The following is a 26,571-nucleotide window of genomic DNA, read 5'->3' on the forward strand; positions in this document are numbered from 1 at the left end:
AGATGCAGATCAAGAAGCTCCTACAACAGCAGTTCATGGTACTTCAGAGGGTACTCCTCCAGTGGATACACATAGAGCAGCTGAGGCTACTGCATCATCCTCTTCGTCAATTCCGGGTCTTGAATTGGTTGTTGATCTTAATCTTAACAACCTGGGTATAAATGTTCCAGTTCCAGATAATCCAGAAACAAGGATTCATAATACCCATCCTCAACAAAACATCATTGGAAATGTGCAAAGTGGCGTACAAACAAGAAACATGTTGCGAAACAACAACAATGCAGGCTTGTATGCGGCTATTCGAGAATCCGGGCAACAAAACGATTGGTCCTTCGCGTGTTATGTCTCACAAGAAGAACCAAGAACGTGGAAAGAAGCCTTGAAAGATAATGCTTGGGTTGAAGCAATGCAGGAAGAACTGCAACAATTCCAAAAGCTGGGTGTCTGGAAACTTGTAGAGAAACCTGCTGGATACAAGAAGATTGGTACCCGTTGGGTTTTCAAATGCAAAAAGGATGACCGCGGAGTTGTTATCCGAAACAAAGCTCGTTTAGTCGTTCAAGGTTTTCGTCAGATTGAAGGGATCGACTACAACGAAGTCTATGCACCAGTGGCACGTCTCGAAGCAATTCGAATCTTTCTAGCCTATGCGTCCTTCAAAGGATTCAAGGTCTATCAGATGGACGTGAAAAGTGCATTCTTACACGGTGTGGTTGAAGAAGAGGTGTATGTCGAACAGCCTCCAGGTTTTGAAGACCCTATCCATCCCGATCGGGTTTGGTTGCTCAACAAAGCTCTTTATGGTCTTCATCAAGCACCACGAGCTTGGTATGCAACCTTATCACACTATCTGCTGGAGAACGGTTTTCGAAGAGGTCTTATCGATTGTACTCTTTTCATCAAGGAACAAGATGGAGATCTTCTTCTGGTACAGGTATACGTTGATGACATTATTTTTGGTTCTACTAATGATGTCTTGTGTAGGGAATTCGAGCGCATTATGCAGGATAAATTCGAGATGAGTGCTATGGGGGAAATGACTTTCTTCTTGGGCCTACAAGTACAACAAACGGAGTCTGGGATATTCATCCATCAGACTAAATATGTTGGTGACATCTTGAGCCGGTTCCAGATGTCTGATGCAACGCCCATTGGTACCCCATTGCCAACTAATCACGGAATTACTCCAGACTTGAAGGGAGAAGCTGTTAGCCCTTCAATCTATCGCGCTATGATCGGATCTCTTATGTACCTCACAGCATCAAGGCCAGACATAATGTACCCGACGTGCCTGCTTGCCAGATATCAAGTCAACCCGAAGGCCTCACATCTTGCTGCTGTTAAAAGGATTTTTCGTTATTTGAAGGCGTACCCTGACACCGGTCTGTGGTACCCTAGGGATAATAACTTTGAATTGGTAGCTTTCAGTGATTCTGATTTTGGCGGATGCAAAATCGACGGCAAATCAACAACGGCTGGATGTCAGTTTTTAGGAAATCGCCTAGTTACATGGCAGTGCAAGAAGCAGACGTGTGTAGCTACATCAACATGCGAAGCTGAATACATTGCTGCTTCAAGTTGTTGCTCCCAAGTACTTTGGATTCAACAACAAATGCGGGACTACGGTTTTGAATTCCTAACTACTCCTATTTACGTTGATAATTCTGCTGCTTTAGATATCACTAGAAATCCTGTGCAGCATTCAAAGACCAAACACATCGAAATCAAATATCACTTCATACGTGATTGCTTTGAGAAAAGGCTAATCGATGTTGTTAAGGTCCACACCGATGACCAACGTGCCGACTTATTTACCAAAGCTTTTGACAAATCAAGATTTGACTTTTTATTATTGGTAAACGGCATTAAGGTCAAGCAAGAGTAAAACCAACATCGGAAAATCATTTTTGTAAATATCTTTGTGTGTTTTTAAATTTATCTTAGTTTGTTGATTTTAGGGGGAGTAAATCCAAAAATCAGAAAATCCAAAAACATCGAAAAATTTCAAAAACACAAAAACAATAGAAAATCAAAAATGAGTTTCCTGGAGAGCAAAAGAGAAAATGATAGTACATCAGTGGTCTATCCTAACCTCTTTAAACCTTAAATGAAAAACGATAAGCAGCTCTATATAAGATGTATCGGTAGGCTCACAATCATTTTAAAGTGTGCAGGGTGATATAAATCTTAATCGACTGAAGACCAGGTGGGAACCATTCATTGGCATATGGTCGTAGTACCGAAATTTCGTTTGATTGATTGCCGAGGTTCTGAGATATTCGGTCTTTATGCTGCTTATCATCTGGGTATCATGGTTGTATCTTTTACCGAAAAATAACGGGGACGCAAGTCTAGATCTTCCATGATACTATACATACGTGTACATATTGCATACTGCATTCGACCTCAATAAGTGATAAACAATCACATGTCCAATTCAAATAAGTGATAAAAATATCACATTTATCCGGGTGCCAAGTTCGTCTCTCTGCTGTACGGAAGTACTGACCTGTTCACGGACTTGCACCTGTGCCCTCATGCATACGAAAATCAAGTTCCTCATTAATAAGTGATTATATCACAAAGGGCTTGTTTTCAATTCAAAATAAGTGAGTATCTCACAATTTATACGGTCAAACAGATGATAATCGGTATACTCACCGGTAAGATGAACTCTCGTGCATACCTTGATACGGGAATGTGTCGTGATGTGGATGAGCACCGGTCGGTAAGTATAAATCATACATTAACGTATCCTCTAAACATGATTACATCTGATAAGTTGAGCTTAAGTGGACAACAATACCGATAATTGTTATAGGATGCTTATCTTAATGTTAACTAACTGAACAACAAGAGTGTTTTGGCATGACCGTACACTGATATGATTCTCTTACCCTCGAAACTCGCAAAAAGAATGTCTGTATATATTTATTTACTACTTAACTTTTATTGTTTTTCTTTTAAACAGTTTCGTCGTTTGGTGCATATCAGCACGACATTAGCGGTGATGTCGTTTGATAACACTCAAAGGATATTAAAATTGTTGTCTTTTAATTTCAAAAACACACCTAAAATCTGTGTTTTAATATAAACTTTATAAAAGCCAAAAAGATTTTCTTTCTACTTTATTTTCGATCGTACGATGTTGGAGCTTAAGTCTTCGTTACCTGAAACCTGACTGAAAACCGAACTGACTAAATCTTCATAAACGGTCAAAAATTTGCATGTTTGAAAGTTAAAACTAAAATTGACAAATTTAAACTTTCAAACTGTCGGACGGTGTTTGATTATGACATGGTCATTCGTGTGTCATTTGTTTATGCAAACTATATTCCAAGCAGTTGTTCTCATTACGCGTTTAGATTTCTTGCATGTGCAGATTCTAAAGGCTAGGAGAACATAGTCGATGACAAGCTCTGGAATGAAGACACGACGAGAAGGCGCTCAATGAATGAAGATGATCGAGTTGCCGTTGGCCATCATCAACACCACAAGGATCTTACTTCATAAAGTTAAAGTATTTCACGAGCATAACTCAAGGGGGAGCTTATGTTAAGGGGGAGTTTGTCAACACACTTCCTACATGATACGGGTAGTTTGTTGATACAATTTCTACTTTCAAGACGTGAAGACTTTGAAGATCCTCCGACATTGAAGACATGATAGGACATCAGAGTCTTGAAGACCTGAAGACCAAAGACCGTCGAAGTTCAAGACGAGTCTACACTTTTGGAAGAACAAGACAAAGCTTAGAGATCAAAGACAAAGCTACAGCCAAGGGGGAGTTTGTTGGTGCACTTGTGTCTGTACTTTGTCTGTATTCGGTCTGATATATACGATGTCCTGATTTGTGTTGTAAGTTGACCAAGTCAACCATCCTCCGGTTTGACTTGGACAACAGTTGAGAGATGTTCTGATCGAAGGATAGCCTCGAAGGATACACCTGATCCTTCGAGGTGATCGAAAGATATGGTTCGACCATTAGATCTCGAAGGATGATCCTTCGAGGTCCATGCTGATCTTTCGTGTAACATGTGGTCGACAGATGATCCTTCGGACCATCTGTCGAATCCTTCGAGCAGACTTGCTGAGCTGGGTATATATACCCATGCATGTGTTGAGTGTGAGTTAGTTCTGAGAGTTCTGCCATTTTACACACCGAGAGATAGAAAGCTTAGAGAGCATTCTGCCCAGAACTCACACACACACTTAGAGAGTTTATAGAACACTTCTGTAAACATTAAGCTTGTAACCGAACCTTCATTTGCATTAATACGACTAGTGTTAATCGGTGAATCTTTGTGTGTTTGTTTCTCTACTTGCTACTAACTCGGTTTGCTTGCTAGCTTGGATTCCGCACTCGCTAGTAGGTTTGTATAACAAGGTTTAGGTTCGTAATCCTCCGCGAAAAGGGACCTACAATAACATGAAGTTTTGTAAAGCAAACGTCGCCAAAAGTGTATTCAGTTATGATGAAACCTCCTAAAATCATTTTATTGAAATTAAATACTTTTATATTGAAGTAATACAACCATAATTGACACCTAGTATATATAAAAACGGATAAAAATGTTTTCTCGATCAACCTGATCTTGTACCAAAAAATGATCTGTTTGACCTTAAATTTTGCCAAATCGTCGGTTTTGCCCCCCTAGGTATCCTTTTGTTGATACACTTTGTGTGGACGCGACTCGGCTCGGTTCGACTCGGTTCGGTTCAACTTGGTTTGGACACGGTTAGGTCCGGCTCAAGCCCGACGTCACGACATTCCTCCGTCGTGCGCCCCAGAGTTCGACACGTGAAGCACGGAGCGCCGCAAGTCTAACATCACCTTGACATCATCATAGTGATGTCATGATGATGTCATGACCCTTGTCTACATGCAAGTTTCTAAAGAAACTGAAAATGTCAACGTGCATGTCATGATCTTATCATTTGGGCCGAAACCTTTACATCATGGGCCGAAACTTTGTTGGGCCTTGACTTCCTTTCAATTTGGGCTAAATACAAATGACGAAAGAGAAGATTGGATTTGAAATGTTTGTCGATGAAACTCACAAGTTACGTCGACTTTGTGTGTTTCGCCGAGGCTTTTTTTGTTTCGTCAAGTCTGTGTCTCTGTGTAGTATAAATACTCGTCATTTGTTTCTGTGTGAAACTTGGACGAGACGAGAGCTGTGTGAGACATTGAGAGAGAGTCATTAAACATTGTTTGTATATGTTTGTATCGTTCTCATCCCTAATCAATAGATATTGAATCTTTTGGTTACGCGTGTTCTTCCTTTACACTTTGTTTGGTTTGCACCGTCACGGGGATTCCGCACCCGTTACCGTGTTTGTGATAAACAAGGTTAGTTTACGTTATCGATCCACCGGAAAAACGGGACCTACAATTGGTATTAGAGCAGTGGCTCTTATCCTTGTTTAAAATCAAACATAGTTCGGTTGTTTTATCTAGTGTTCTTGTGTTTTTCTCAGAAAAGTGTTCTTAAAACTTTATATTTTCTGGAAAAAGGATCTTTAAAAACAGTGGATATTGGTTGTTTGTTGAGAGTTTTGCCAAAAGCCATACTAGTTTGAGTGTACACATACAAAATGTTGGTTTTGGTTGAAAGTTTTAAACAAAAAATCAGTGTTCGGAAAGTATAAAATTCACCGGTTGTTCTTGTGTTCTTCATATCTTCATAAGAAGTTCAATGTGTTCTTGGTAAAGTAGCTTTTTAATCCAAGTGATAAGGTTTCTGTGTTTTGAAAAGTGTTTGAACATACCCTATTACCCACCATACTTCTAAGTTGGTAAGAAAAGCATGTTGAAATTCGTGTGACTTGACAGAAAGTGTATAAACAATTCAACAATTCACCAACTTTCACCAACCTCTGACAACCTTTTTGACGAATCAGCTCTCAACGAATCAAGAAGTCAACGAACAAGAAAAGTGTTTCGCCAGAGTTCCTTTCGACGAATCAAAAGTGTTTCGCCAAAGTTCCCTTCGACGAATCACAAGTGTTTCGCCCAAGGTCCCTTTGACGAATCAAACATCTGTTTTGCCAAACTACTTTGACGAAACAAAATCTGTTTCGTCATCAGTCGTTTCGTCAAAACAACATTCTGTTTCATAGAAAGTGTTTCGTCGAGAAAGTTGTCAATTTTCAACAGAAGGTTTGCAAGTTCACCATAACAGTGTGTTTTGAAGTGTTTGTTCAGGTTTTCCACTAGTATACACCAATCATGAGTTGCACAAGTCCTTGGGACTAGAATACCGACCCACAGCCCGGTCAAGATCAAACTTCCGCAGCCCGGCGAGAAGTATGTTTCCTCAACCAGCAATCAGTGCAAGTCAATAGGCGTTGGTATCTAATCAAAGTCAAAGTATTCAAAATCTTCTGCTTAGCGAAAGTGAAACGGGCAGCAACAATCGTCCACCAAAGTTGAACCATATGAACGATTTTCCATCATGGAAAAGCTGTTTTCACACATATGTTCAAGGGCAAAGCACCGAACTTTGGACGTGTTTCATCACTGCATTCAACCCTAATCTTGAAGTTACAACATCCACTTCAGCGGGTTATGCTAACATGCTCGAAGATGACAAGAAAGCCTATGATTCGGAGAAAAAGGCTTTTGCTACACTTACACAAGCGCTCAACAAAGAAATCTATCATCAGTTCTCCTACTGCAAAGACACGAAAACATTGTGGGATGCCTTGGTTGCGAGAGGAGAACGCAATGCGGCTACTCGAAAGTCTCGCCATGATCTGTTGAAGAAAGAATTTGAATCTTTTCAGTTTTTGGAAAATGAAACCCTTAATGACATGACTACACGTTTTTATCATTTGATTAGTGAAATGTGTGCTTATGGGGTTTTGGCTACACAACAGGATATGGTGAATAGGTTTGCTGATGCTTTACCTCCAAAGTGGAGTTCGTTTATTGAGCTGTTGAAGAATACAGGTACTCTAGACACAGTTAACATCTATGAGTTCATTCAGAAGCTGCAACACAAGAATGATGAAGAAATCAGGAAAGCTAAGCGAGTTCCCGCTCCTCAGAATACAGAAATGTACCTTCCAGGTTTCGATGCCTTGGCCAGATCTAATGCAGCTCAGCAACCAAAACTGCAAATTGCATTTGTGTCCAATACAAGTTCCTTTCCGTTTCCTCAATCAGCTACTGCTCCGGCTTTCGATCCAAGGGCTTATATTCCAACACCACAACCTCCACCTCAAGTCAATCCGGCACAACCTCAATTTGATCCGAGGTCTTACATTCCTGTTCCATCACAACCACAAGTCCAACCGCAACAACAAGCTCATTATACCAACAATCCTCAACCTCAAAACCCTAACACAATCCGAGTCGATAGTTCAAAACTTTCGCAACTTAGCATTGAAGTAGCAAAGGAGCATATGGAACTCATCAATACAATGGTCAGTGCTTACTGCGGGTTGGTAGCAGGTCAAATTGGAAACATCAATATGACCAATGAAGATTATCAACAGATTGACAAGGATGAAATGGAGTTAATGGATATTAAATGGGCTTTTGCTAGTGCAGTTAGAAGGGCAAAAGACTTCATGGCTCGAACTGGAAGAACTTCATTGGAAGGCAAGAAGGATACGAAGTACGGGTTTGATATAGATGCTGTCACATGTTTCAATTGTGGCGAGAAAGGGCACTTCAAACGTGAGTGCACCCGACCAACCAAACAAGGCAATCATATCCCTTTCAGAAACCATACGAGTACTTCTAATGTGAATGCCCAGCAAGAAAATCATGACAGGAGGATTGTGGCAGTCAACAACAATCAGAGCAATCCCAATCGGGCTTTGACTGTTCAAGCTGATGAAGGATGTGACTGGTCTGTACAGTTTGGTGAAGGTGATCAAGGACGAGGAACAGCATGTTATGCAAAGATCATCAATCACATCAAGCATGTTCATAAAGAAGAGTTTTCTGAAAGTGATGACAGTTCTGGTTATTCTAGGAGTTCTGATGAAGAAGGCTCTATTTCTGGGGATAATCAATCTGAGCCTGATGTGAAGGAGGAAGCAGGGTCTGATGTTGAGGATTTATTGAATGAAGCTGACGAACTCATATGTCAGAAATCAATTCTGATCAAGAAGGCTGCTACTGCATCTAGGGAAATGGAGAAGTTCTTTTCCGAAGATGGATCTTTCTCTTTCAAACTGCCTTTATGGCAAATGTCACAGCCTCTTCGAGTCAGGTAAATACTGAAACTCCTGCTCCTATTGTTTGTAAATCATGTGTAGATATGAAACTTGAGTCAGAAAAGCTTCATAGTCATAATCAAAATTTGGTTATTGAACTATCTAAATGCAAAGAGGCAAATATGGCTTTAACTCGGAACGAAAAAGAATTTAAGTCTGTAATCGAAACATTAAAGAAAAGCGTGTCCGAAGTGAACAAAGTGGTTTACCATAAACAAGTGAGTATAAATGAATACATAAATATTGTTGAGGAAACCAAAAAGCAACTAGCCATTGCCAAATGCGAGCATGATGCGATCAAACAAAAATTAGAAAATTATTCTAACTCCCGATTTGTGCTTGATCACATCATCGATGTTCAACAGCTGAAGGGAAATCAGAAAGGCATAGGATATAAGAAATGTCCACCCCCTTTGAGGCATAATTATAGCAAAATGCCTGATGAAGAGGATATGCCACGGTATGAACCCAGTGTGCCTCTTGATTTTGAGGAATTTTCTACTGGCCTAGGGTTCAAACCGAACAGTTCTTCAAACACATCCTCTAAGCAACAAGAAACCTCAACATCCATGAAACAAAGCCCTCCAATTATCGAGGACTATGAGTCATCGGATGATGAATCGGAATTGGATGTTAGTGATCAGGATAAATCACTTGACAAGATTAAAGGAGTAGAAATTCCACTTGAAAATCACATTCTTTGTGATCTTGTTACTCCTGCTGTTCCATCAATCGTCAAACAAGTGATAGATCCTGTCAAAGTTGACAAGAAGTCTGTGTCTACCATTAAGAGCAGTAATGTGTTGTACACTTTGGTTGGTGATTCAAGAATTTATTCAGATCATGATTTTCCAATTAAGAATGTCAATCCTTCTTTGATTGATAAAGTTTTTGAAGATAACACAAACAAGTTTTTAGGAAAAACACTCCGAGGAGTTGTTGTGACTCAATGTGATTAGAAAACAATTTGGAAATCAAAAACCACCAACAAAACAACAACCTATTGCTTCTAAGGGTAAACAACCAGAAAGGCGAGCTCAAAAGCCTAATGTTTCTCAAATGAAATCGGAAACAAAAGGAGCTCACTTTCAAAAGAAAGCGAAAGATGTCAAATTCGTGTCATCGAAGGGTACTGATAAGATTGAGACCTTTGAAAACAAATCAAACACCGATTTTTTACAACAAGTCACGATCTTAAAACGTAACAGTGATAACAATTACACTCAACATACAAATGGGTGTGATGAAAAGGCAAGTACCTCAGGGTCCACGGGTTCGACATCTGTTGTTCAATCGAATTCTCCTAAGTTTGTTGAAAGGAGAACGTGTTTTAAATGTGGGAAGTTTGGGCACATCATTAAAGACTGCACAAACTCGCCCAAACCAAATTTTGTTGAAAGAACCCCTTCTGAACAAGGTCACTCACAACGTCGTCCTGTTTCTCCAAAACATGATAAAAGAATTGTTAAGGAACAAGAAACGAAACAACGACGTCATAACATCAAAGCTGTTGAAAAGGCCTTAAAATCTGAAGTCAAAACGGTCAAAAAGGAACCAAGTTCTTCACAACCATTAAAACCAGAAGTTTCAAAATCTGTTTACAAAACTCAATCTGGTAAACAAAAACAAGCTTGGAAACCTAAAACGGGTGAAGGTTCAGGGGGAGGCGTGAAGTTTGAAAATCATCAGGAAATTGAAATTACATTTCTTGATTTTCAGGGGCAACCCAAGTCTATGAAGGCTTGGACCCCCCTCTCCAACTAATCTCTGAGTGAGTGTGCAGGATGTTCCATGAGGAACTTTCGCTAGTCATAGGATTATTGATAGTGGAATGTTCTTGCACAAGATAGGCGACATAAGAAATTGTTGCCTTTGATGGCGAGAAAAAGAAAAGTTGACAGAATTATCTGTTGAAAGAAATTGGCAACTTCGACAAAATGAAAATCATTCATTAAATGTGATTGTTAATGGCTTTGATCGGGTCCCCAGGATAGATTCAATCAAATGTACGCACCTGCAGCATGCCCGAAGTTAAAAAATGCACAAAATGAGCGTGCAGTGTACATTTCTTCGCGGTGTGATTGAAGAAAATGTGTTTGTTGAACAAACCAACCGGGTGTGCGGATGCCTTGGCATGGATTGAACAACCGCACACTACTTCTCAAAGAGAAAGACAAAGACCTTCGCTGGTGCAATGTGGAAGACCAGCCGGACCTGGAGGTTACTGATCTTGTTGCTGTGAAGAGATTTCTCGGTCAATTGAAGTAGCAACAAAAAAAAATCGACCTTAAAATCTACACCGGGTGGATATCCTGTTTGGGAGAGCACTCAGATTCCTTGCAATGCACGAAGCAGTTGCAGGATACGGTTTTAAATTTCTAATCTCTTCCATACTTGTTGATTTTTAAGCTGCGTTATGAGTTATTATCATCTCATACAGCACTCTTTGGCCTGACACGTTGATCTCGAATATCACCTCACACGTGGTTGTTTCAAATTGAAACTCGTCAATGTTGTCATGGTCCACATCGCTTACCGACATGCCAATTGATTTTTCCAAAATTCGATAAAATCATTTCTGATTAAAATTAATTTTGGTAAACGGCATTGAGGTAAAACATGAGTTAACCAACATCGGGAAATCGTTTTTGTAAATATCTTTGTATCTTTTAAATTTTATCTTAGTTTGTTGATTTTCGGGGGAGTAAATCCAAAATCTGAAAAATTCAAAAACATCGAAAAATTTCAAAAACACAAAAACAATAGAAAATCAAAAATGAGTTTCCTGGCGAGAAAAAGAGAAAATGATAGTACATCAGTGGTTGGTCTGTCTAAACCTCTTTGAACTGAATGCAAAATGAAAAACGATAAGCAACTCTATATAAGATGTATCGGTAGGCTCACAATCATTTTAAAGTGTGCAGGGTGATATAAACCTTAAATCGACTGAAGATCAGGTGGGAACCATTCATTGGCATATGGTCTTGGTACCGAAATTTCGTTTGATAGATTGCCGAGGTTCTAAGATATTCGGTCTTTATGCTGCTTATCATCTGGGTATCATGGTTGTATCTTTTACCTAAAAATAATGGGGACGCAAGTCTAGATCTTCCATGATACTATACATACGTGTACATATTGCATTCGACCTCAATAAGTGATCAACAATCACATGTCCAACAAATAAGTGATAATATATCACATTTATCCGGGAGTCAAGTTCGTCTCTCTGCTGTACGAAAGTACTGACCTGTTCACGGACTTGCTCCTGTGCCCTCATGCATACCAAAATCAAGTTCCTCATCAATAAGTGATTCTATCACATAGGGCTTGTTTTCAAATCAAAATAAGTGAGAATCTCACATCATATACGGTCAAACAGATGATAATCGGTATACTCACCGGTAAGATGAACCCTCGTGCATACCTTGATACGGGAATGTGTCGTGATGTGGATGAACACCGGTCAGTAAGTATAAATCATACCTTAACGTATCCCCTCTCCATGATTACATCTGATAAGTTGAGCTTATGTGGACAACAATACCGATAATCGTTATAGGATGCTTATCTTAATGTTAACTAATAGAACAACAAGAGCGTTTTGGAATGACCGTACACTGATATGATTCTCTTACCCTCGAAACTCACAAAAAGAATGTCTGTAAATATTTATTTACTGCCTTTCGTTCATGCATCTTTGTATATATTTATTTATTGCTTTCCGTCTTTACATTTGAAAAATGAAAAATACCAAAAAGATTTTAGGTGTTGATTGAGACTTGATCTCACATGTGTCATTTGTTTATGGAAACTATATTCCAAGTGGTTGTTCTCATTATGCGTTTAGATTTCTTGCATGTGCAGATGCTAAAGGCGAGGAGAACATGTTCGATGATACGCTTCGGAATAAAGACACGACATGGAGGCACTCAAGAGATAAAGATGATCGAGTTGCTGCTGACCCATCATCAACACCACAAGGATCTGAAGATTTGACAAGTAAAAAGAATCACGAGCATGACTCAATGGAGAGTTCATTCTAAGGGGGAGTTTGTTAACACACTTCCTACATGAAAAGGGGAGTTTGTTGATATACTTTCTTCTTACGAAGCGTGAAGACTTTGAAGATCCTCCGACATGAAAGACACAGAAGACGAACCATCACAGAAGACGAACCATCACGAGTAGCGTCCAAGGGGGAGTTTGTTGATACACTTTGTGTGGACGCGACTCGGCTCGGTTCGGTTCAACTTGGTTTCGACACGGTTAGGTCCGGCTCAAGCCCGACGTCACGACATTCCTCCGTCGTGCGCCCCAGAGTTCGACACGTGAAGCACGGAGCGCCGCAAGTCTAACATCACCTTGACATCATCATAGTGATGTCATGATGATGTCATGACCCTTGTCTACATGCAAGTTTCTAAAGAAACTGAAAATGTCAACGTGCATGTCATGATCTTATCATTTGGGCCGAAACCTTTACATCATGGGCCGAAACTTTGTTGGGCCTTGACTTCCTTTCAATTTGGGCTAAATACAAATGACGAAAGAGAAGATTGGATTTGAAATGTTTGTCGACGAAACTCACAAGTTTCGTCGACTTTGTGTGTTTCGCCGAGGCTTTTTTTGTTTCGTCAAGTCTGTGTCTCTGTGTAGTATAAATACTCGTCATTTGTTTCTGTGTGAAACTTGGACGAGACGAGAGCTATGTGAGACTTTGAGAGAGAGTCATTAAACATTGTTTGTATATGTTTGTATGATTCTCATCCCTAATCAATAGATATTGAATCTTTTGGTTACGCGTGTTCTTCCTTTACACTTTGTTTGGTTTGCACCATCACGGGGATTCCGCACCCGTTACTGTGTTTGTGATAAATAAGGTTAGGTTTACATTATCGATCCACCGGAAAAACGGGACCTACACCTTTGAATTTTATTAAAATTTTCAACTAATGATCTGATATTTGGCAGGCTCTACTGCAAAATGTTGCTTTTTGTTTTTTCTGGAGCATGATCTTGCAACAAGATTTACCTCTTCTTGCTCAAAATCCATTAGGTGGGGGGCTTAGAGCTCTGGAAAGGAGAGTCGAAGAACTGCGAGATCATGCAAATGCACTCTGTAGGAATCGCGAATATGGAGGAAAGTACGTTCAAAATCCTTGCTTGGGAAGAAGTTGATGAAAATGAAGAAGCTAAACGCGAATGTGATCGCAAATTCTATGAATTAGCAACGGTACTCTTTTAGATTATCACGTTAGTGATGTTATGAAGAGTTTTTGGATGATTAGTTTCTAGTTGCTTTCTTAAGGTTAGCAAGTATTTAGAGGCCTGATGTGCTTTCGAATATTTACCATGCTCCAGATGATTAGTTATAGTTTGATTTATGATGGAAATGCAGTGGTGAAAAGTAGACTAATGGTATAATCAAGATGTCTACTAAGCTGTCATGGGTTTGCAATGTAAGGAAATGATGGCTTCTAAAAGCAAGAAATCTAAGCAGATGACAATGTTAAGGGAGTTACCAAATAGGAGGAAAGAGTTAACTTTGCAACATGAAAAGGCTAGCTAACCGGTGACGACCAAAGAGACGCAGGAGTCATCATCACAAGATCTTCCAGATCATCTGCACGTTCAACCCAGAAAATACACAATTCAAATATAAATGGGGAACATTTGAAACGTCATTGATTGCAAACTACATCAATTGAAATTCTGATGTAGCTGCAAAATAGAAATTCTGATGTAGCTGCAAAATGTTGTGACACAATGTCTGAAGATCAACCTCTTTCAAGGTGGTTCCTAACTACTCTCTAGTCTGCTGGTGTCTTTGAAGAGACATGCCATTTACAGTTAGATCATCCAAGAACTGAATTCGAAGATCAATTGGAGACTAGCTGTTTTCTTTAGAAAATATTTGATTGAAATGATTTCATAGAAGGACAAAATGGGGAACATTTGAAACGTCATTGATTGCAAACTACATCAATTGATGTTTGATTGTAACATATTTATTGTTGATATCATTAGGAAAATTTGTTTACGCAAACGTTTAATATAGAAATATTGGATTTTAATAATCTCAACTATTCGTCGTTGGCCGCCAACAGTTCTGACTTCAAAAATAACCACTGGCTGTCCCAACTATTGACATATTGGCAACCAATGGACCCTGACTAACAGAACCGTAACGCCGTTTGTCTCCGGTCGCCGGAAAACGGTTTTTGGCGAGAAAAAGGTATCTAATGGTCCGATCTAAGGTTACAAAGAGGTTTGCGACCAAACTGTTCAGTTTTCAAGCCAAAAACTTGAGTTTTCCGGCGAAAAAGAAGTTTTCTGGCGAAAAAGAAGTTTTCCGGCGACTTCAATAATTGGGGATTTAGTAGAAGAAGGTTCCTAAAGGTCCGTAGTAAGTTTACAAAAAGGTTTGAGACAAAAAATGTTGAGTTTTCCGGCCAAAAATGAGTTTTACCGCCAAAATTGTTTTCCGGTGAGCAGAGACTAACGGTGTTAGGGTTCTGTTAGTTAGGATCCATTGGTGGCCATATGTTAATAGTTGGGACTATGAGTGGTTATTTTTGAAATTAGGACTGTTGGCGGATAACGACCAATAGTTGAGATTATTAAATCCAATATTCCTTTAATATATATATATATATATATATATATATATATATATACATACATATATATATATATGTATATATATATTGGTGAGTTTTTGAACTTTGTTTTTTCTCCTAGCATATGATTTGCTCCCAACAACTAAAATAGTATCTAAAATTACACTCTCAAACTTAAATGAAAATTAACCAAAGATAGCATTTAAAACAACAGAACTGCCTACAACTTCAGTCCTATGAAAGCCAAAAGACTTAAATGTGAACAGAGCTAGATTATGAATTTTATCATAAACAACCAAACACTTAATCACTTGCCATGGGCAAAACATGAAGTTCTAACCTAGACATATAAAAGTCGTAGATAATCTACGAATGGTTGTTGACATATCATTAGTGGGAAGATCCATGCCTGAACTAAACAGAACAATACACTTTAAAAATCAATCCATAGTTGGGAAGTCGCTCAGGGTCACCTACAAGCATGGATGCAAAAGTCGCTAGACGCTCCCTAGTCGGGAGTTGAGAGTACTCGGCTAGGCGGATAGTACTCGGGGATTATTATTGAGACATGTAAAATTATAAAGAAATTAGTTTTCATAAATTAAATTTATGTCAAATAACAAAAGTTTACTAATATTCATTTGATAGACATATAAATTACGTTTTATTATTTTTTAAGTCAAACTCGGTCTAAGTTGACTTGCTAGATCCAATTCTAGCCGAGGTTGACCGCGATTGATCGATTTCGAGTAATTAGACGGACATGAAAAAAGTCGTCTCGGCAGCCTACGTTGTAGGGACTACTCAGAGAGTACTTGGCCAAGGAGACCTTGTTTTACAACCATGCCTACAAGCCCTTCGTACCTCCTACCTCCGACTTTGTTTTCTTAGGTAGAAGTGTGATGTAGGAAGTCATCCCACATTATATATGCTGGAAATCAGATACCGAATTGATTGATAAAACCACAAAGATTAACCCAATAAGATACTTATTGAGCCGGTGTGTTTCAAACAAAGCGTGGTTTAGGAATACAGAGACAAATTTAACACTAATTATAAATTAACCCGTATAAATTATAATATACTAGTACGCCCCCAAAAACATAAGTTACACTAATGATACTTAGATCCTTATACTTATTATAATAAATTTAGTTTCTATTTTCAACATTTCCTGTTAAACTAAACTTAGTCCAAGTAAGATCTTCAACAATTGATTTGCGTTAACAATAATGTATTTTACACGTCCTGATATTCGGTCAAGTTAACCTCCACACTTCTCTCCCATTTTTGACATTTATTAATATAATGTCCAAGCTTGTTAGACTTGTAACACCATCCTCATTTTTTGGGGACCACCAACCTATTCATGGTCGGATTGAACTCCCACAACCACAATGCTCATATTTATGGTCTTTAACCTTCTCTTTTCCACCTGTTTTGGTGAATTGAAGCTTTTCATATACGTCTCCCTCCTTAGTGGACTTCTTGATGTGTTCTTCCAAAGCTTTTAATGTCCCAACAACTTCCTAAAACGACATTGTATTAAGGTCAACATGATATATTGCCTTTTCTATCTGACTATCTGGATTTACATTTCTGTTAATGATCCTAAAAGTTTTAAAATCAATCTTTTGCCATCGAATATATGACGAAGACTACTTGCTTGTGACACAATCAGACTAATTAATTCCACATATGTGACAACTCGCATTTTCAGGTTAACACCGTTAGCTTTCTCGGTTAAGTCTTTATGATTTTCTAGCATACGTACATGCATTCACATTACATGTTTACACGTGTAGGTAATAACACACATAACAACACAAACTAGTGGGACTAGTTTCGTTCATACACTTAAAGTTAAATGCTAACTTTCTACACAAGTTTTACTGTATTGGAATATGAGGGGTTAATTGTGGCGGCAATAAATAAGAATCCCCAAACTCGGACCAACTTATAAATCTAAACACATTTCCCAAACTCGGAACCCAACCCCAAACCAGGAACCTAAACTCTGAAACAACCCCCCCCCCCACCTAAACCCTCCTAAACTCAGACACGTCACACCCGACCCGCAGCGGATATGGTACGGGGCATGATATGATTGTTCCATAGCTTAGCTTTTGACATGTATTTAAGTTTAAATATGTATTATCATCAATATTAATTGTTGCACATAACTTATAAGTTCAATAAAAATCCAAATACAAATAATCAAAAAGAAACATAACACTATTTCCAATTTATTTTTACAAAGTCACAAATCCTATATGTCTTCACTTCCACCCTTAACCTTGTGTATCTGTATCATGTGTAAAATAATTTTGGGTCAACAATAAGTTGGTGAATAGATCTTGATTTTTATTTGAGTTAAAATACTTTTATTAATTTATCTATAAAATGTTTAACATGCAACTTTAACTGTATAAGTGACATCAATCATGAAATCAACAATCACACAACTACCACTACTATGAAACCAAACATAATGAAACATGAGTAAGGAAACAATGATGTTGTTGAAGCCCCGAAGAGCGAACCTATGAAACAATGTGGCGTCCCCGGTTCAACCCATGGCTGTGGGGAACCGGTCAACCGGGTGGTGGATCCAAACGAAAGCAATGACACAAAGCCGTAAACACCTAATGCACGTGTAAGAAACATGTAACGAAACATATAAAACAAATCATAAACACATATGAAAATTTAATTTGCATGTGTAAAATGAAAAGATATATGATGAAACAATACCAAACAAATGGCACATGACACACCCCAAAAAGTTTAAATGACTAAAAGGGGAAAAGAAAGATCTTCTCACGCTGTAGTGTTTCATTAAAATCAGAGGCGGCTTTTAGGCTGGCCAAGCTTGGCAGGCGCCTAAGGCCTAAAGATGTTAGGGGCCCAACAGATTTATAACTTTATTATGTTATGTTATATATAACAAGCCCAAACACTGAACATTAAGCCCCAAAGCTGAAGTAAAAGGCCCAAACTCCAAATTCCAATTGTAGCCCAAACACTAACACTGAACATTATGTCGTGGTGTGGGGCTTGTGTGCTAAAAAAAAAAGAAAAAAAACCCTCCAAACTGTTGCGATGGTAGTTTGTGTTAGGGATTTTCAGTTTTTTTTACTTTTTTTCATTATCATTTTAAGATTTATTCCTTGAGGTATGTAATTTTCAATTGTAAAATCGATTAATAGAATGTATTTTTTATTTTTATGTGGACATTTATATAATTAGTCAATTACATGAGATGAAACCTTGAATCTTTGTTGTTTAGATTTATTGATTTAGAACTAGATGAAACTATGAATCTTTAATGTTTGAAATTAAATGATTGAATCTTTTGAGACTTTGATGTATAATTGTTTGTTGTTTAGGTTTAGAGTTAGATGAAAATTACTAGTTTTAAACTTTGATTTTCTTTTTCTTTTTTTTTTGTCTAGAAATTATGCCACCCATTCCTAAATACAAATACCTATCCGGTAGTCAAAAACGTAAAAATGCATATCATGTGCTTTTGTCTAAAAATCATTGTCCTAATGCTATAAATGCATATCATGTGCTTTTGACACTTTCGGTAATGGTGGCATCGGCAGATAGAAGTTTTTCTAAATTGAAGTGGTTGAAGTCTTGTTTGCGATCGTCAATGTCCCAAGAAAGACTTAATGGATTGGCGATGATATCTCTTCAAAACGAAATATTAGATGGTATGGAATATAAAGACTTGATCGAGAGCTTTGCTTCCGGTAACCACACCTTCCAGATCGAAACTCCGCTGCAAGACAAGCAAAATTGTTGACGGTTTTGGTTGAGGATCGTGTTTGACACAGGCATAAAAAAAAATTTCGCGCCTCCTCTCAGACGGTTCTATCTCCCATGGTACAACAACCGGAATAGTATGTGTACTACCGGAGATGGCTCTCACACCCAAGATTACACAGAGTATAAAGGAATACTATCTCCCACTAGTATTTGCCTTTAAGGAAACAATTTACAAGGAGTGCTCCTCCTTATATACTAAGTTTTGTCATCCCACCTATGTGGGACAAGGTGAAAAATCTCAATCCATTTTTCTCATCTTTGTTTGTTCCTAACATACAACTTCAAGCTTCGATATCTCATTTTATACAACACAAATATAATTATTTGGACATAGTTTGAACACAAACCCATAAATAATTATTTATACAATACATATATAAATATTATTGATGTCCAAAATATTCAGTGAAAAACTCATTTTCACTAAATGTCCAACAACTCAATAAAGATTAAATACCCCTCCTCACTACTACACCACGAATCTATGCAATTTATCAAATCCATTTATTGATAGTTTGATGGACTTTTCACCCATGCAAATTTTACGAATCTTAGTCTACTTTTGGTAGTGGGTGATTGAAGACGGTTGCATCACACCTTAATAGCTTGAAAATAAATGATGAAATTTCTTTAAATAAATACCACCTGGTCAATTATGGTGACGCAAATTTTAGTTGACGACCTGACCCCACACTCACCAGGTGTAGTGTTTAGTTTCATTTCCATTTTAACTTTTCCAATGATTACCTTATGCGTGGTGATTCCCCAAGCAGTACTATTAATACATTTCACCGCTGTACAGGTAGTTAATGCGTGTGAGACATTAAAATTAGCAGTAGTATCCTGTAGACATCACAATTGTAAAATACTATGAATAATGTATTCACCCAAAGCATTTAAAATAAATAAAAAGGGGAGTTCGTGAAACTCATCAGTTTAGCAGTGTGCGCGTATAACAAGTGCTAAAGGAGGTGTCTCCTATGATGCATGCATAATCATCAAATCGGGCCTTATTGTAGCAAATACCATTAGTGTTTGTGATTCTAATTATCATAGTTACACCTAGGGTGATGGAAGATCTTACTATCTATTAATCATGACCAATGACCTTCGGGTTTCTAGATTGTTGGAACATAACTCAGTATCGAGTAAATAAATGATGAAATTTCGTTAAAGAAAGCACCACCTAGCCTATTTAGGTGATGCAAATTATACTTGACCCCACACTTGTTATATATACTATGTTTACTTTCATATCCATTTTAAGTTGGACGATGACCACTTTATCATTGATTTTAATCGAAGATATGCATATATTCAAATACCTCAACCGATGTTGTATCTTACAAATGTAATGTTCCCAAAATTTATATATAAAACAAATTATCCTTATTTGAAAATTAATGCGAATTTTCTTTGGTCATGGGACTATTGTTACTTTTAGCCTTTATTGGACGTACACAATTTCAAATTAGTTACTTTATAACATTGTGATTGTTCAAACAGTTGCGGACCCATGAATTATTTGCAAGGAATACGGATGAGGTGTCCAACCTTATTTTTAAGGGGCGCGGTCGGGTTTTTTGCCTAAAATATTCACTATTTTTTTTCAAGAGGTGCGGCCCCCCACCTTGTCCATAGGGTGGATCGGCATACGTGGCACATAAGTCTAGGTACTTCCATTAATTTGCTATAAACTGTAATATTCATATTTTTTTTTAAATTCAGAAATAAAATTATATTGTTTTTTTAGTTCAGAATTAAAATTCAGATTAGGGTTTTCTTAGCGTTGTCTACTACATATACGGACGCCTCCCCCTGCTCTAATACAGTAACCTCAGGGCAAGATGATCGAGAGATCTGATTCTCTGTTTTTGTAAGTTGTTTTCCTTTGGTTGTTTGATTATACATTGATCCTTTCTAAAAGCCGTTGATCTCTGTATTTTCTGGTTTGAACGTCTTCTGATCATTTTTTTTATATTTGAATTGTGTGTTAGCCATCAGTCCGCTCACTGTACACATCGATCTCTCTTTGCTCTATGTGGATCGGATCATAACATGTTGATTCTTCATAGGTATGGTCAAATCACTGTACACATCGATCTCTCTTGTTATGTTATATTGTTTTTTAGATTATGAATATGTATTTCGAATGTTAACATCGACTTTTATTTCATACTTGGTTAATTTTCTGATTATATTAACTGTTGATGCAACAAACACGAGACCAAAGATAGTAGCTAAGTTAGTTAGGCAAAAAGGTTGAAGGGTTAAACCTTGCCTAACGCAGGTCGCGGGGTCCCCCCACGTTTGCAAGCCGTGGAAGGAGGTTTACTAGTTTGTAGTTGTTGTTTGCTGAAGATTCTTTCTCCGAGATGTTCTCAGATCCAGAAGTGAGAGCAAACGGAATGTGTGTGGTGGATTTGAAAAGGAGTGACCTGTACGTAAGCAAGTCCTCCACACGAATGACCCGAGATTAGTGAATCTGAGCTGATCAGGGGATGTCTTCTGAAGTAAATGAAATGTCATTTTATAAGGGAAGACATCTCCCAAAGTAGCATGTATTAGACTAGTAATCCTGCTTGCAGTGGAGGGTTTCCCCTTTTGGGGTTGAAGGCTTTTGACCCCTGGGTAATAGCATGTATTGTGCAGACCTGCTTTGCTTTTGCGGCTGAGGGTTGGTGAAGCGAGCTCCGGATGTGACTGACCACTGTTTCCTCCTCGCTTTTCCCATCTTACAGCTTTTTAACCATTGAACCGTTTAACCATTTAAGCATTTGCATATTTAGTCACTTTATTTAGTCTTGGGCTACCCCCGTCATCAGCCCCCCAAGTCAGAGGTTTTTTGGGTAGTATGCTCAAAGACTTCTGACTTTTATGCATGTGTTTTATCGCTTGAAGGTTTCAAGGGTTCGTTGCTTGATGGCTTGAAAGGCTGAAGGCAGTTAATATTTGAATTTGAATTTTAAATGACTGACAATTGATTTGATTGATTTATGGCAGTTGATAGGGTGGCGGTTTTGCAGAAGTTATTATTTGCCTTTATTACCCCTATTGTTGGTTCATATTTATTTTATAATTGCAAATCCTTTCCATTTTATTCATAACTTTTCCGAGTTTCTGCCATTTTCCTTCCTTCTCTAAGGTTAGTTTCCTTTACACCTTTCACTCTTCGTTTTCTGTTTTTTCAAAATGGGTGCTCTTAAAGACTTAGCAAAATCATTTTCTCGGATAACACAAGAGGAGGTAGATTTATTTTGTATGGAACATGGTATTGATAGAAAATTTAACCCAACTGCCCCTGCTTGCGATGTTTCTGTTGATAAACCGAACCCTGGTTCGATTGCTCTTTACTGTCGTCATTTTCAGTGGTCGAATCTTCGTTATCCCTTTTCGTTTTTTGTTTTGAACTTGCTGGAGTATTATCGGGTTTCTTTTGGGCAAGTTCATCCGCAGGGGATGGCTAGGGTTTTGCATTTTGAGGTTTTGTGTCATGCTCTTGGGTATGATCCTTCTTTGTTGCTTTTCCGGCGGTTTTTTCGTTTGGCTAAGAATGGTGACTGGTTCACCTTTGAGACATCAAAGGTTGACACTTGCCTCATTTCGTCTATGGTTACAACACTTGGGTCCTGGAAGGATCGCTTTTTCTGGGTTTCCGAGTCTGTTGTTCCCTTCAAGATGGTGTGGAGGCATCCGGATGCTGTTCTTAATGATCCGGAGCCCTCTGAATCTGAGTTGAATGATGCCTTTCTTACAGCCATTCGGGGGTTCCCTTCGAGGGTTCGTCCCTTCCCAGAACATTTGTTAGTTCTTTTAGGGGTTAGTAACATTTGGGGGAAAGCCGATCGGGACCCGGTTCTAATGAGAAATGGCATGGGTATGCATTTTCCCTTCTTGCCCTTTTTGCATTTCCTTTGACTTATGACTTATTTGCTTTTGTTTTGTTCTTTGCAGTCATGTCTGCTTTGGATTTTATCAAAAGTGATGACACTTCTGATGTTGTGTTTGAGGATGCTCCGTCTGTTCTTGGTGAGAATGTTGTGGTTAGGACTGCTGGGCAAAGGTTTGAGGGCACGGGTTATGCTAGTGTTGTCAATGTCAAGGGTTTTCTAAGTCCAACGTTCCCAAGTCTTCAACCCGCCGATCTTCTCGTCGTTTGTTGAAAGCTGGTCCTCAATCCACTTCTACTGAACCAGTGGACTTGTGTGATGATATTGAAGTTTCGGAAGATCAAGGCGGTGAAGCAGGTGCTGAGAAGGATAAGAAGTTGGTTGTGCATGGTAAAAAGGTTCCAGGCAAGAAGGTTGTTGCTACCCCTGTTAAGGAGTCTTCAAGCAGGGACGTTGAAGGGTTAGATCCTGAAGGGACTTATGTGCCTGCTTGGTTAGTGAAAAATGACGATACCTTCAAAGATGCTGCTGTTTGCGAGGATGCTCTTAGTCATCTTGCTCCTCCTTCTGTGCACAAGACCATTGCTGGGATGGATGATGACTTGATGTTGTCTCGGATGGTTTTGAGTACTTGCAACCTTGCTGCTATGCTTCCTCAAGGTATTGCTCGTTTCCGTCAAAGGATGCAGGAATATGAGGAATTCTCCAAGAAGAAGGATAAGATGAAATCCTCCATGGCCTCGATGAAAAAATAGATAGCTGGTTTTGCCGAGAAAGAAGCGGCATGGAAGAAGGAGGTTAGTGATTTGAAGAAGATGCACGAGATTGAGATGGGTGATTTGAAGAAGAGTTTTGAAGCTAACTTGTTGAAGTTAAAAGCTGACCGGGAGACTTTGGTTGTTCAGCAACAGGCTTTTCGTGAGGAGAAAGAGGGGTTGAAGGCTTCAGTTGCTCGTGCTACCGCTGACAATCAATGGTTAAGTGAGCATGGTTTCCAGCAGGTTGTTACATATCTTTTACATTCCAAGGAGTTCAGTGCTGCCCTTGGTGATGTTTATACTAAGCTTCTCAACCTGGGGAAACACCAAGGCCTTATTGCTGGTTACAAGCTTCATGAATCCGGACATCCTTTGGAGAAGTCACCTCTATTTCGTCCCGTGGCTTCTGATGTTTTTAAAGGCTCCGTTGAACAAATGGAGAGGCTAACATATCCTTATGTTCATGAGGTTTCCTCTTGCTTTGGTAAGCCTTTATCTGTTTTTACTGGATTTGAAACCTGAAGGTCTGAACGAAAAGGTGTGCACTGAGGTTTTGGGCTCCCTTTCAAAGAAGAGGTCTTATTCCGGAGATAGTGATGATACTCTCTCGAGTCTGCCTGATGTTTCAAAGGATGTTGGTTTAGAGGCCTCTGCGGTTGGTGGTGATGATGGTGCTAAGGCCAAGAAGTCTAAGAAAGCCAAGAAGTCCAAAGCTGAAGGTTCGAAGCCTTCTGCCATCTGATGATTATTCGTAGCTTTCTTAGCAAAACACTTTATGGTTTGTAATGTTATTTTGAACAATGTTAGGTTTCCAGGAACCCTTAAGGTTCCTGTTGGTGGTGTGTTGGGCCTATATGGCCATTTGAACAGTAGTTTACCTTGCAAGTTACTAGAACTTGCTTTAACTGTTATCTGAAAGTCTTCTATGACTTTCTTTGCTATGATATGATGGTTATTATGTTACTTGTGTTATGTTTTTATGCTTGCTTTGCTTAGTTTGCTTGATAGGCTTTTAACCATTCAAGCCTTTTGGTTAGCTGTTGTTGGGTTAAAGCCTTCAACGTTTCAAGCTTATTATGTGGGTGGTTTGAAGCCTTGATAGCTTCTGGTTTGGTTTGTGTGTTTTATTGAGGGATTTGCTTATTTTTCCTTTGGCAATTGTCATTCTTTTTTAGCCTTGTCTTTGTTGAGTTTACTTTGTCTTTATGTTTTTTACACTTTAAAGGGTTCAGTGCTGCAGACACTTAGCCTTGGTGTTTTTGAACAAGAAGACATAGTATCTATCCTCTTCATTATTTCTTTGTGATTTACTCGATTCCGTGAGCCTATTTGTTGGTTATATTTCTAAGGCTTAAGGAACGATTGGTGTAGGTTGTGACAACTCGAACTTTAGACTTGCTTAGATGTAACGTTACGTTCATGAGAATTGAATTATATGGTTTTAAATGAATGTTTGTTTATGTGCATTATGTGTGTATGTATGTTATGTGTTGCACGAGCCCAAACTACACACTAAAACCCGATTGCACAAGGCTAACCGGTCACACAAGCCCGTTTGGGCCACACTTTGAAATCGGATCCATTAGGCAGCCGAGTTGGGCTCGGCCCACTCCCCACTCGCAAACACAAAACCACATGTGAGGGTTTGATTTTGATTGTTTTGCTAAAACACCACACACACACAAACCCTAGGCGATTTCCTCTCCTTCTCTCGTGTGCTTGGAACCGACGGCAAGAACATCTCCATTCGGATCGTCCTCTTCTCCTTCCCTAATCCGGTTAGTGTGATTGTGATTTGTATTGCTAGATAGCATGTTGTTTATACGTGATTTCATGTTCATTCGGATAGTTGTTGATGATGTGTGATGATAATACTCTTGTTAATCGGTTTTATAGTCACGAAATCGGAATTGTATGATGTTGATTAATCCAAGGTTATGTGCTGTGATTAGGGTCGTGGTTTGTTGATAAGGTTTTGATAAATGTTTATAAGTTTCTTGAATGCATGATCTAATAATCGGCTATCATATATTATTTCGGGTATTAGAATTGATAGGCTACGGGGTAGTTATATTTCGAGGATTAACCTAATTGAATGTTATAAGATATGGTTCATATGCACAATTACTGATTTATTTGCTGGTTCGATGTTCTTGGATTGTTATGAATATGCATGAAATCTGAATTAACTGTTGATTGATCGGAATTGCGAAACTGTCCAAGGTGTTAGCTGAAATCACGGAGTTTAATTGACTAGAATTATGGAAACCAGTTACACACACGCGGTTGCGACTCGGTATCACCACATTGCGACTCGAAACCTCACACCAGCAACAGCACGAACCGCAACCACGGTTGCGAGTCATGTTGCGACTCGTAACCAAACCATGATGAGCCGAGACCACCCGTTGCGACTCGTATTCAGCTGTTGCGACTCGTAACCCCCGGTTGCGACTCGAGATCCCCGTTGCGACTCGAGACCACCTATGCACGTACACTGTATTGGGCTTTCACTGGCACGGGCCCAATCGTTGGGCCAAATGATTGGATTTGTTGACTGTTTGTTATTGGACTAGTATGCGTTTACTATTTGGGCCGCTTGAGAATCTGGACTGTTTAGATTGGGCCGTTATATGAATTGGTTGAAGGTTAATTGGATTGTTTGACTTTCGGGATCGCACATGAATGTTAATGCTATGCTCTTACCTGTTTACATGCATACGTGATAGTAACGTGTTAGCTTACGTGATGCATACGTGTACTACCTTAGTCAAAGCCTGACTTGTATAAACCATGATAGGACGTGGTTGACCATTTACTTGCTACCTGTACTCTTTGTGTATCTGCCGAGCAAACCAAGGTGAGTTCACACAGCCAAGGCATGGGATTCCCGGGTTGGGAATTGGGTTGGATATGTTGATATTGAAAGAGTTACTCGTACTTACGCATTCACTAGACTATAGACCATCGTCCTCAGGATAGTCAGGACACGTTACGTAAAGCCTACGTAACCCAGTATTTGCCATTTGTCTCCCGGGTCGGGAGGACACGTTACGTAAAGCCTACGTAACCCAATACCTTCTACTGTCTTCCGGGTCGGAAGGACACGCTGCGTAAAGCCTACGTAGCCCCCACGCGTACCACTGTCCTTGGGGAAGGGCACGTCACGTAAAGCCTACGTGACCAAGTACGTATTCCTGTTCTCGGTAAAGAAGAACACATGGTCGGAAGTTA

Source organism: Helianthus annuus, chromosome 11 (assembly GCF_002127325.2).
Source record: "Helianthus annuus cultivar XRQ/B chromosome 11, HanXRQr2.0-SUNRISE, whole genome shotgun sequence".
NCBI lineage: Eukaryota > Viridiplantae > Streptophyta > Magnoliopsida > Asterales > Asteraceae > Helianthus > Helianthus annuus.